General features: G+C 34.6%; 1 protein-coding gene across 9 annotated transcripts in view; it reads left to right on the forward strand.

The window, feature by feature from the left end:
- LOC134665706 (CUGBP Elav-like family member 1) overlaps positions 1-14,190 on the forward strand; it is a 385,067-nt gene that overhangs the window by 156,980 nt on the left and 213,897 nt on the right. The window lies entirely within an intron of this gene.

Genomic DNA, 14,190 nt, shown 5'->3' on the forward strand with positions numbered 1-14,190 from the left:
TTTAAATTGGATACATTTAAATTCGAATAAAGTGGTTATTGTCAAGTCTTACGACACACATCTTTGTTACACACACACTTATTTACTCTCGTGTCTCATACAAATCTGGCAAATACGTTCAACAATTTTTGCAAATTTCTTTCTCGATTAGGGTCATAAAAGAAATGTTCAACAACAACTATCCTAACAAGTAAACAGTCCACAAAACGGTTCGCTACATAATGGCTGACACGCATTTACATCGGCTCTCGTAATGGTGGACATTAGAAGCAGTTTCCTCCAGAGAGATAATGTACTGCGGAGCGAACATGTATGCTGGCTATACATTTGTACTGGTTTTATTTGTATTGGATTTAAAATAATAGAACATACACATTTCACACACATATTATCACATACATACATCTTACATGTTAGATATACGAGTATAACAATAGAAATACAAACACAATCCTATATTTTAATAATTTTATGGTTTCGACTCACTTAAGTCACTCGCGTCGCGCGACATGTTTCGGAGAGCCTAGGTCTCCTTTCAATGTTAGTATTTGGGTTTGTATTGTTATTCAATGTTAGTACGTTTCACAAGAGTTTAAATTCGATTAGATACCTATATTTTTATTTAAGTATATATTTTTATTGAGTATTTTTAACTAAGCTACATAACAATATAACTATGCGGATTGCGTGACCACCTGAATACCACGGCCATCCAGCAATCAACAAAATCCGGATCGTCTAATCCAAATTTTATTATAGTAGGTGCGCCCCCGTCTGGGGAACAGTCAAGTGATACATAGATGTTATACACTTAACTCAAAATGATCATATGTATACTTACAGATCTTTTTTTATTTAGCCAATTTTCCTTTAATACCACTGGGACAATTCCGTCCTCGAAACGTCGACGGTAATATTAAAGCTTATTCGCTATTAAGTCCCGTTTATGTAAATAACAATAGTTTAAGATTTTTTAAACCAAAATTTGCATATGTTATCTGCGATTGATTGATTGCATATAAATAAATAGATAACAAGCATTTCATTTTAATAGGAACTTTGTTTTGTAAACTTTGACATCGTTTAATAAACTTAATCTCTTAACTACTATAAATAGAAAAGGCTACCCAAAGATACTGTGGTAATTTTCGCACCACACGTCGTATTAAATATAACCTGTTAAATCTTGCTTTATAGGAACTTACATAACATTCTTATGATTGAATACATTTAATAAGTAAATTCGCATTATGATTTTAAATCTAATCAAATAAGAAAACATGAATGCAGTAGCTGTAAGTCTGAAGTTAAATACTTTAACCAACATTATTAAAGCTAGTTTTACCTCTGACCAGGACTATAAATAAGCGCTGCCAAGTCTCTTTTCTTTTAATTAAATCCGTAGCTGCAGTCAAGACGTAAGATTTCCTCCTACCTGAAGTCTTTACTGGTACTATGAGACTAGGGAACAACTGCCGTATTCGAACTTCAAGATATTCACAAGAGACGACACGTATTAGATCCATTCTAGATACGTTATAGTTTAGATATCAACTAGTTCTCTTTTGCAGCGCAATTCGGGCAACCAATGTCACTTTTACGATTTTAGATAGAGTAGGATATCTATTAGATGTGAATTGGATCTCTAAGTTATATCCTGTGGAAATCGTTCAAGAGTATCTCCAGAATCGCGCAAATGTCAAATTTGACAGGTTAGATCTTAAACATATCGTTATCGTATCTTGGTGATGTCTAAAAGATGTCTGTTTCAAAATCCGAATCGGGCCCCAAGATTCCATCGTTTTCAGAGTAAAAAGCGCGATAAGATCTCAGAATAATCATGTTAATTAAAACGAGCAATTTGTTACACGATGTCAGATTGTTTGATCTTACAGAAATATGTAAATATAATAATCAATAATTATGTTTAAATATTATGATCTTAAATTTAAAATATATTAAGTTGATGCTTATTTTAACCTCGCATCATAAATAAGCATTATCTTAAATATATTAAGATGATGCTTATTTTAACAGTTGGACAACCCCGAAAAGAGCTCTATTTTTTTCTTCAGGCACCACAATAAGGAGTAATCCGTTTATAATTATTTGTTTTAAAATTTTGCTAAACAAAAAACAATATCACCGACAATCCGTTCAAACATTATCTAAACTCTCAGAACAGACACGAACTGTCCCTTAAAAGCAAAGTAAAGCCGGCTGCTTATCCCCTCCGAGGAACTTCGACAACAAGAAAAAAGTGGCAATTGAGAAGTGACAACGGGCCTTTTTTCATATTCGTTAGGCCCAACTTGCCTCTTAAATTATTACGGTAAAGTTACAAGTCGAGCCTTAACTTTGGAAACGAGAAATGCGATGTTGTTAAACAAGAGAAGCACAAGTATCTCACCGATTATAAAAGACATACGCTGTTTTGGCTTCGAATGCGCAAAATGGCAATGGAAAGTTTCCATTTTCCCTGTCAAATTTGCTGCGATGCGGCAGTGGAAGCAGATTGATTGGCTAGGTTGGAGGGTTTTGGTTTAAAGTGTTTCTTTTCAAACGAGTTGATGTTTATTCTGCAGTTTCATTACATGAGATATGTACTTATTAAAGAAAAAAAAATTTTTTCATGTATGTAACGAAAGTCTAAGTTTTTCCGTACCCAAAGGGACGTACAACGGGACCCTATTATTAAGACTCCACTGTCCGTCTGTCTGTCTGTCAACAGGCTGTATCTCATGAACCGTGATAGCTAAACAGTTGAAAATTTCACAGATAATGTATTTCTGTTGCCGCTATAACAACCAATACTAAAAAGTACGGAACACTCGGTGGGCGAGTCCGACTCGCACTAGTCCGGTTTTTATTTTTATATTACATGTCGTCCAAATGGTTCATGTAAGTTAAATATATGCTAAAAGTCCGCATAAACCTTCTTTATTTACTAACTTACGCTTAAATGTTAGCAGCCTTTTTACCCAAATTCTTTTCACACGAACGCAGACAATCATTTAAACGATCCCGCGCCCACTTCCAATTCCAATCCAAAAAAATATATGAAACGCCTGAAAGAACATTCCGTGCAAACAAAACGGGTATAGGGGTGCTATTTCGTTTGCCAAATATCGCGCGAGATAAATGTGGCCATACGTTACGCACCGCTTTTGAGGTGAAAAGCGTGGGTTGAAAATCTCAAGTCGCATACGGGATTTCCTTACGAGGAGTCGCTACATTTGAATGCGGTGTATTAGTGAATGGTGAGATTTATCGCCGTCGGGACGACAGGAGACCGCCGATTTATGGCGGTGCGTGCGGGGAGAGCATAGACTAGGAATCCTCTAGACCGAGTTTAGAGCAATTATTTCATGCAAACTTTGATGCCGAAAATTCAGGGGTGCGCGGGGCGAGGTAAGCGAAGTCCCGTGCCGTGATTGGTCCGTTCAAAGACACGGACGTCACACAAAGACACTTTCGACTCGAGCATGGAGTAAAATTACCGTATGCGTGACAGAGGGGGTAGCGCGACTATGCTCAGTCTGGAGATTGTTTTGTCTGTGGGGGAGAGTCACGGCCGAGAGTGCTACGTCAATTCATACTCCCAGTGCTATTGATGTTTTGGTTTTTGAGTAAATAATCGAAATACATCGAAAGTCTTTAATTAAATAAAAATCTTCAAATGTTGTTGTAGAATACTTCAATTTTTGTCATATAAATATCGTTAAGGCACAAGCACCAAGGTACTTTATAAAAACTATAGCTATAAATAATGGGAAAACACAGAACTGGTTTAAACCAAGAAATTAATCAATTTGAAAGCGAGATTAATCTAAACGGCCTTTTACGATAACGTAATTATACAAACAGCAGCAGTTGTAAGGAAACATTAATAACTTGTTACTTTCGAATCCAAAACTCGTAACTCGAACATTACCTTCAACTCGACCAAAAACCCGTTGGAATAACCTCAAAGCACGTTACAAAGTCACTTTTTTGTTAGCTCCAAATATTGTTATCAGTATATATTTAAGGAGTATAGGTAATTATTATTTAGCTTAAGTATCAAATATTCCTAACATAACTAATTGTAAACACGGTGTATAGTACAATTTATTTCATTGTACTTTACACCACGTTTTTGATGTCAGCGTTATTCCAATACGCTAAGGTACTAATTTCTACAACAACAGACGAAAAATATAAACTAAAGAAATGCTGAAGGGCTTGCTAATACAAGCATTTAATGTTGTTTAAATATCAATTTGGCTCGTGTCATTGGGGTTGCTTGGGTTATTTATCGGGTAACTTGCTTTTTTGTATGTGTTTTTCTGGAGTCGATGTGAAAGCGTTGAAATTTATGTGATGTTGTTCGAGTGTGGTTTGGGTATTTGGAATTCGATACGGGTAATTCTCTTTTGTTTATGGCCCTACAGCAAAAACATTGTATAAAATATGTTATTAAAAGTAGATATTCATTAGCTTTTAAAAAGTAAGTTTTTTTGTAGGTATTATAAAAAAAAAATCAGTATAGCTGTGTACTTACGTAAGTAAAACTTACATGTTTAACCCTTGTAGACCGGACAATTTTTTTTTAACTTTCACTGTTATAGAAACTATATAAACCTAAACAAAAATAATAAAAAAATGAAAGTTAAATCATTTACGTCATAAAGTCTAAATCCTTGGTTAATCAAACAGCCTCAACACAGGCCCCTTAAAGGCTTAATGAAGAAATTGCAAATGAATCCTCCTTAGAATTTTAAAACAATCTCAAAATCAAGCCGACTTGTTATGCAAGTATCGTAGCAGGTGCTACGAGCCGCGGGTGCTCACAGCTACAGTTTATATACTACGACGCTACGCCATATCGGCGAGGCCTATGTTACTTTACCAAACTTTGACACCATAATTTGCATAGTTGCGGTGCAACCTCGGAATCTCGCTGTGAACTCTCTAAAGTTTGATGGAGTAAACCCTATACTTTCATTAAATGTAATTTTTTATATTTTAATTTTAGACAGATGGTAGTTAATTTATAGGTAAAAATAATAATGTAAAATGGCTATATCATCACTGATTCAGAAAAAAATATTGATATTATATATTCAGTGAAACGTAATATTTTTGATGAATTCTACGATAATATGGACTTTTTGTTATTGATAACAACATGTATAATATACATCATCTTCGTAAAGGTATGTGTGTCTGAAAAAAATATTCAAGTTAATCAACGGCTATCACCTTTCATGTGTCGTAACTTGACTCTCGTTAAAATTACTTAAGTATACAATAAGTGGAGGACGTTTACCACGACGTAACGACTGTCGTTTGCAGTTACCCCGCAAACAGAAACAGTAAAACATTCGCGTATCTCAATCCACCGCACATTTCAAAATTGAACCTTATCACTAGCTGGTGATAGTCGTTTATTCATTAAGATAAGTGTGCGTGATGAGATTTATTTACAGCATAACGTTTAATTTAACATGTGAATACGAGACGCTTTGTCAGTGACATGACGAAGTGTTTTCTTGTAACTTGTTATCTTGGCATCTTGGCAATTAGCACTTAAGGACCGACAGTTGAGTTAAACAAATGCGTTTCGTCAGGCAATGTGTGTACTACACAAATAAGTTTGGTTTTAATTTTTATTCGGTGAAACGATATATAATTTAATTTCCACCACTTACATATATTACTGTTTTGTAGATCACTGTATACAGCAGCACAAGTTATACAACTGCCTTTCTGGTCATTAAATAAATAGTCAATATAATTATTATGTATAAAGCTCTTCCGTGTAATGTAATTATCGTTACAAAATTATTTTTTCGTTTCTTTTCGTTAATGGGATGGTGCTTCGTTGATGGTTCACTTTTAATTTACTCTACATAACTTTGCTCTACTTACTAAATTACATTATTTTTAATTTATGGTTTACTTTACTTTATAATTGCATATAGATGAAGGGGTTTTGGGCATTTTAAACCTGATCCATTCATGTTGCGATATCTTTTAATGTCATAGTACTAATATATATTATTTATATTTTATATTATTTCCATTTTTTATATTTAAATTCTAGGTAGGTACTTATTCGTATTATTCTTGTAGAATTGTAGATTGACATAGCATTATTTATACTGTACTTTATTATTATGAAATAAATAAAATCAAATCAATAATTAGCAAGATGTGTCAAAAGATGTTTCCATACTAATTTTCACAGCGACAGATACTTTTCACAAAACGTATAATTGCACCATCACTGTGTCCAGTGACACACAGTACTTTCTTATCGACCGCAATAATGAAATTGGTTAATAACTTTGTGGGTCTGATTTACAAGCTTACGATTTTTAATATTGTGCAGGTAGTGCAAATACCCATGGTAACACAGTATTCTTCCTAAACGGTAATAAACTTGGTCGGAGTTCTGTAATTAAATTTATATTCGCAAACTGTAAGAATAGCCTTTTGTTTCATTAGACGTTTTGTTGACTTGAAATACAATCGCGCTGGCGTAATGAGCCAGTTCAGTTCTAAATTAAAATGTTTTAATATTATTCCTTGAGATAATTCCAATTCGTTGGTGTTCGCTAGCAGATTCCAAATGCTTTGCTTTCACAATTACAACCATTCTTTCAATGTTAAATGATTTGACATTTCTAAAGAGTAAAGAAAAGTATTTTATGATAATTATTTCCATATAAACATCAACGCAATACGCTGCATTCATGCTTGTCCACCAAGGGACAACATGTCATACTATTTTACGGATAAAGTAGTAAGTATCTTCATAAACAAATAACATAACATTTAAATCTCTATTTTATAAAATAAAAATCCCTGCTGCTATCCGTTGAGCAAATAGAACTCCATCAATATGACGTCTTTCTCAAGTTACATTTGAAAGGATTTTATTACATCGCTGTGCATGGCCCGAGGGTTCGTGATAGTAGTCTTAAAGGTACGGACATGGACATGTTAAGGTTCAATCGAGTCGCCGACGGCTAGCGACGGACAAATAAGAAGAGGCAGACGAACCGGGATTTTATTGAAAATAACGTGCATTTGTCCTGACGTGAGACTATTATAGCGTCGTCCTACTTACTCGCACTTGGATAGTACACTACGTTACTCTCATAATATACTGGTCTCGTAGTTTCATATATGTACTTGTACAATTCCGTCGAGTCGGTCAAGTGATGCCTTTATTTATAGTTTCATTCTTATTTTATTTTCTATGTAGTGTAACTCTTAATGGATGCTAGACAGCGAGTGTGTTCAAATGTGAGTCATATACTATGTATATGCACTAATGTAAACTATAACTATAGACTGTATTAAGTTTGATATTCTATGGGCACCCCAATAAATTTTCAAATAAAGTTCCACTGGGGTATATGAACGCTTCTAACACAAGTCCTCCAAACGGGTGAAGTTCAGCACTTGGGTCTGTCCGGCAACTTCTCGGTACTCATGGTCACATTTCGGGACTCGAAAACTATTTCGTGTGAGATGTGTTGTTTTAATGATCGTTCTTAGCGTGATGTTTTAAATTAAACATTATATTATTAGGTAAAACATTATTTAAAAATCTACCCAAACACACGTAAGATATTTTGATGACCGGTCAAGCCTAGTGGGTACTTGACCCTGGCCGTGAAGCCGATGGTCCTGGGTTCGAATCCCGGTAGGGACATTTAATTGTATGATGAACAATATTTGTTCCTGTGTCATAGGTGCTTTCTATGTATATAAGTATGTATTTATCTATATAAGTACGTATAATTTCGCCTAACACCCATAGAACAAGCTTTGCTTAGTTTGGGGCTACGTTGATATGTGTAAGATGTCCCCTAATATTTAGTAATGTACAAAATAAATAGCAATAATAGAAATAGAAATAGAAAGCATGGGGCATATTTAATCGTTGACATTGGTTTAAGAACGTCTCTGTTATACGGAACAGGCAAATTTTCAAAATGACGTGCGTTTTTCCGAGCCTTGCGTAAAGTAGTTAAAATTAATGATTTAACCCATGCGCTTGTTTTAATTTAGTAAGTAGGTCAAATAATTAGTATTAAAATCTAAGCCAAATGTGCAAATAAAAATGTACATAAAAATCAACCACGTTTCCCCGGTGACTCAGACTAATAAATAATAATAACGGAATAACGAAATGCCACGGCGACGGAATTTAATTATTCGCACCGAGTTGCCAACGCTCACGGGATTGGTTGAAAGTGTTGAAACAATTGAGGGGCGACTTGAGAGTTCGTAGTTCTTTTAATAGGTATTCTCCATCCAAATATTTTATAATCCTTCAGAGATCAGGAGAACCAAACATGTTGAAACTAAACATTCACCCAAATAATTTTATTGTTGATGATATAATTAGTAGGTACAGGCAACAAAACCTTTTCACTTTGAATCCTGATTAACAACCCAGAACACGCGAACAAAATTTTAATCATCATTGAATAAAATCCAATTTAGCATAATTTAAGCGTTCGACCGGCTAGGGTTGTGCGTGAATTGAAATGTAACTGGATTATGAAACGATTATTGTATTCGTGCGGCTTATGGGTATTTGATCGGCTTAATTTCTGAATGGCGTATATCGCTTTTTACAGTGAATTGAAATTACAATCTTAATTTATACAACGTAAGGACACTATTCCAATAACAGGTTTAAATAACATACGAGTTTATTAAAGTAATTTTGCCGATTTCCCAGGTATGCGGATATCGAATACCGGCTGGAAATTGGACGCCATGACGACTGGCTGATAAAGTTAGCCCCGAGTAATATTATTTGTCAGTGGGTTTGATAACTTGATAATGAGTATAAATCCGCTTATAACAATGTAATAAGTGAAAAGATTGATATATGTATGATAATAATATGTACTTACATTATGATACAGTCAGAACTTCAGTCTCAATTTAATTTAATTGATTTCATCGTGCTACAAATATTAGACCGTTTTTAACTAATTACATGCATGCATGTATTAAATTGTAAGCTTAATGAAATAAATACTATACCAAACAATAAAATACAAGTTATGAGATTAAGTTTCGGAACCCAATGGAATCATATTGAGTCTTAAATCGGCCTTAATGCACGCTAAAAATAAACAGGTGAGGCCGTAGCACGCATTATATTTGGTTAGTCAAAACCACACACCCCACCACCAGTCCACCATACACCACAGAACTTATCAACTAATGGCGATATTCATAAACGCGTTACTGAATCGTTTGTCTTTATCCGTCCGATTTGACTTATGTAGGTATTTGTAAGAATGGGAAAAAATATAATTTTTCTCAAACATGCAATGAAATATTGATGTTATGTTCCTTATAATAGGCTGCGAAGTATGACGTTTCAGGTGCGGCTAGGACAAAAGGTCGTTAATGGAATTTCATACACATCTTGCAGGCCTAGGCCGGCAAAGTCCTCTTTTTTAATTTTCATTTCACAGATATTTGTGACACAGCATCGTGGCATTCATCCATTAAAAAAAACTAGAGGCAGTTATTGCTTTATGGTTCGTAATGACACTCTGCCACTACGCCTATATAAAAAAACAAAAAACAATGTTTGCTATAATTTGCAGTTTTATTTGTATAAAATCAACATGAACTTAATAAATAATACATTCTATAATTTTAAATTATAAATTTAACTACACAAATAAAAATCTTTAAAATATTTCATCTAAACGTTAGCGGTAAAAAGGTCTACTCAAACACGCGTAATGATTTTTTTAAATTGTTATGGAGGTAAAGTTGAAAAATATTCATTCTGTTTTATTGGATTTATGGTGCGTTGTTGATTTTTTTACTATAATATGAGTTCCGACGAAATAATGAAATTAATATTAATTGTAATCGTATGTGTTGGAATTGGCAGCGTAAGCAGAATTGATTTTAAATAACTTGCTGCCTCTGCCGCTAAGTCAAAGACGAAGTATGTATATGGTTGCTTATGGCAATTTTATTATTTGAGAAACTAAGAAAAATGGCTTACAGTTTATTAGAAACAGTTTTGTGGCATATTTTAAATGAATGTAACTACAAATTCGTCAACACTGTGGAAATTATACTTACTCCATGCATAAAGCAACGATGTATGTGAAACATGATATCAACATGAAAGACTATGTAAACCTTTGTGACGAAAACGACAGTAGTACAGTCATTATAGATTTTGACCCGTGAATAATTAGTTCTTGGATTTTTTTTTCGTAGGTCCCTCGGGGGGGTCACTGGGAGTGTAAATTCAAAAAGTAGGCTTAATCAGGCTCCTGCGTATATTCAAAAAATGGTTTTTTTTCCAAAAAAAACGGTTTTTCTTCAATAACTCGGCCATTTTTGATTTTAAAGTAAAACCGTAAGGACAAAAACTGTAGGAAATTTGATTCTCTACAAGTTAGTCCAGTCATTATATCAAAAAAACCGACCCTTCCCGTGAATAATCAGTTCTTGGATTTTTTTTTGTACGTCCCTCGGGGGAATCACTGGGAGTGTAAATTCAAAGAGTAGACTGAATCAGGGTCCTGTGTATATTCCTAAAACGGTTTTTCTTGAATAACTCGGTCATTTTTGATTTTACAGTAAAACCGCGAGGACAAAAATTTTAGAAAATTTGATTCTCTACAAGTTGGGTCCTCACAATTTTTCTTCTAGGATCGATAGTTTGGAAATAAAATTTGAAAAAAGCGACAAATTCAAAATATTTTCAACATCCCGTTTATTTTCAACTTTACGACATAAATGAAGAGGACTAAACTTGTAGAGAATCAAATTCTGAACAATTTTGGTTCCCACCTTCTTTCCCCCAAAATCGATATTTTAGAAATTAAACCTGAAAAACGCGACAAATTCAAGATATTATCATTATCTCCTATGTTCCACGCTTTACGGCATAAATGAAGGGAAACGAAGTTGTAGAGAATCAAATTCTGAACAATTTTTGTCCTCACGGTTTTACTGTAAAATCAAAAATGACCGAGTTATTCAAGAAAAACCGTTTTTCGAATATACACAGGACCCTGATTCAGTCTACTTTTTGAATTTACACTCCCAGTGATTCCCCCGAGGGACGTACGAAAAAAACATCCAAGAACTGATTATTCATGGGAAAGGTCGGTTTTTTGGATATAATGACTGGGCTAACTTGTAGAGAATCAAATTTCCTACAGTTTTTGTCCTTACGGTTTTACTGTAAAATCAAAAATGGCCGAGTTATTGAAGAAAAACCGTTTCTTTGGAAAAAAACCATTTTTCGAATATACGCAGGAGCCTGATTAAGCCTACTTTTTGAATTTACACTCCCAGTGACCCCCCCGAGGGACCTACGAAAAAAAAATTCAAGAACTAATTAATCACGGGTAGGGTCGGTTTTTTGGATATAATGACTGTACTACAGTCAGACGGATAAAAGGCGAAAAAATCAAAGATACATGAAAATATACGGGTAGTAAAAATACACGACTCGTGTAAAACATACGCGTGATAATGATATAGGTACGTGTTGGTTATATTTTGGGTGTAGTTTACTTTTAGTTTTTTCTATAAATAAAACTTGGGTTTCGTGGATTTTTTATTTTATTTATTTCATTGCATGTTTGAGAAAAGCACTATACATACCTCGGCGGGAAATGGGGTTGCCCGCGCTCAGACCTATCCGGCCTCGCTTCGCTCGGCCGTCTATATGTCTTCGGCCCGCAACCCCTTTTGTCCCGGCCTCTGTAGTAATGTACTATTACTAAATCAGGCCCGTAAAGTTTTATGAATAAGGGGGTTAAGTCGTTAATTTCATCTTGAAATTCGCAACCTGATCCTCACAAACCTGAAATTAGTTTGGGCGGTAATAGTTATTAAAGAGGTCATTTAAATTGCTAATGTTCAGTTAAATGTTTTATGATTTTGTCTTATTTTCCGCTGTGAAAGCTGTCTTCATCGTGGTTGCAAACTTTCCTCTGTTATTTACGTAAGTTGCATTTTGCATGAATACACAGTTTAGTACGAACGATTCATCATTTTACATTAATGGCGTTGTATACCTACCTCTAATATACCTAATGATGTTTTTAGTTATTGAAAATCTATTTAGGTTTTTAGTCTTCGACTTATTGTATGCAAATCTATTAATATTTTATATCATTAATCATATTAGGACTACATTTTTTCATAGTGTATTGTTTGCATTGGTGAATTATAATTTGGATATACTTACATATAATATATCTAGGTATGGATATGATCCAATTTGGATATGGTATATATGTCGCAGGCAAATTGTAAGAATCCGCCGTTTACAAACGGCTTCACGTTTGTAAAATGCCGAAGGCAAATTTTTTAGTACCTACGCTCTATAGTGTCAACGTAAACGTGATTTTTTATTTTATCAATTTATTCTAATTTTTATACCACACCGCTATCCTCACACGCGTTTTAACCGTGATCCTACTGCTTTGAACCAGAGTGGGTCCACGGGTATTTTTTACACGGGTATTGTGTTTTTTTTTTTGCAAAAACAATTCCTACACAGTCTAGACGGATCCTATTTCTGGGCGGTTTGCCCTTCGGACATCTGAAGCTACCTAACGAACCTAACCTACCTACCATTAAATCAACATATAAAACATTTTGTTATCTCCAAATATTTTTACCTGAATGTGGGCAGTCAATCGTCCTACGTTACCCAAACGTGTTATCTCCGAATGACTTGTTACTTGAATTTGAACCATATAAATAGAACGGTACCTAATATTACTTTTTAGAGCCACACCACACTATGTATAGCGCTATGGAAAATGGCGTTGCTGCGCAGTTGCGTCAACATTGCGTCGAACAACAGCCATAGAGTTGACTAGACGCCGACGCTCAGGAGACGCTAGTGTGGGGAGCCCTTAAACTGGCTTCTTTCTACTTACTCGTAAAGGATTCAGTAGTTAGCCGCACTACATAAAAGAAACAATGCCTTTCATTTGACAGATTAAGGCTTAAACGAAAAAAATCACCTTGGAAATTATCTCATACCTACCTATTTCGAAATGGATCATACTGAAGTGACATCGCTCCCACGCACAAGCGACCAATTTTTATTTGCCCATCCTTACTTAAACTCTTAGAAGAGTAGTAAAATAACTTTTATACGAGGGAGCAAACTCGACATAATTCCGAGTTGGCAAACTTTCGCGAGAGGGCTGGAAGAACCTTTATGAACAGAAGAGAATCAATAGATCATAATAAATTTTCCCAAGAACCGTCCCATTCGGTGGTCTGGTATTTTTCCACGTAAAAAAATATAAATAACTGCCCCAACTTTCTCCACGAGAGTTTTAATGCGGCGGGTGTAAATATTTTTTATTACAATGCCCCTATTTGTATCTGTGTGTCTGAAATACTCTAGTACATTAAAACTTTCTGATTTGCTGTTTAACTTCCTCTTGACTTAAACTTATTTTTTAGAGTACATTTCTACAGCAGCCGGAAAATTCATCTTCATTCTTCACGTCGTGTTACGTTTTGATTTTCTCGAAGAAGTGCAGGAAAAAAGAAATAGTTAATTATTTTCTGAAGTTAACTACGAGTAAATCTGCATAATTCAAAAGCCTTCTTTTTTCCTCATCTAAGCAAATATCTGTTAAGACTTACTAAATGTATTTTTCTTACTGAAAAAAAAATATTCTTGTCCAAAAAATTTTAACCTAACATAGGGGTGATATACTGATATATAAGCGCGTTTAAAAAGTGAATTTAGATTTATCACCGGAACGCTTATAAATTTCCGCAAATCTTCAGATGCTGAGTTATTGCGAGCACTATTTTACCTTTTCTCGTGGGAACGGTGGAACTGGTACCGGGTTGAATTATATTATTATATAGACGAACGATTGATCCTAACCTTCTAGTTCTCTATCGTAGATTAGTATATCATCAGCTTAGTTGTCACAGTGTTAATTTTCTCCTTCATGGCCAGATATTCTGACTTTAGTTTTAAAAAGACTGTCGTATATTTTATATTGCCATTGAAAAATATATCAAAGTTAGGTGCTTTGATATCAATCGAACGTAATTAACGCTCTCATCCAGGCGCACACTCCTAATATAGGTGTATTCGTAATTAACCAGCAGAATTAGTAAATTGGAAGGCTCAAACAAGCC

The sequence above is a fragment of the Cydia fagiglandana genome, chromosome 1 (genome assembly GCF_963556715.1).
Source record: "Cydia fagiglandana chromosome 1, ilCydFagi1.1, whole genome shotgun sequence".
In the NCBI taxonomy this organism is placed as follows: Eukaryota; Metazoa; Arthropoda; class Insecta; order Lepidoptera; family Tortricidae; genus Cydia; species Cydia fagiglandana.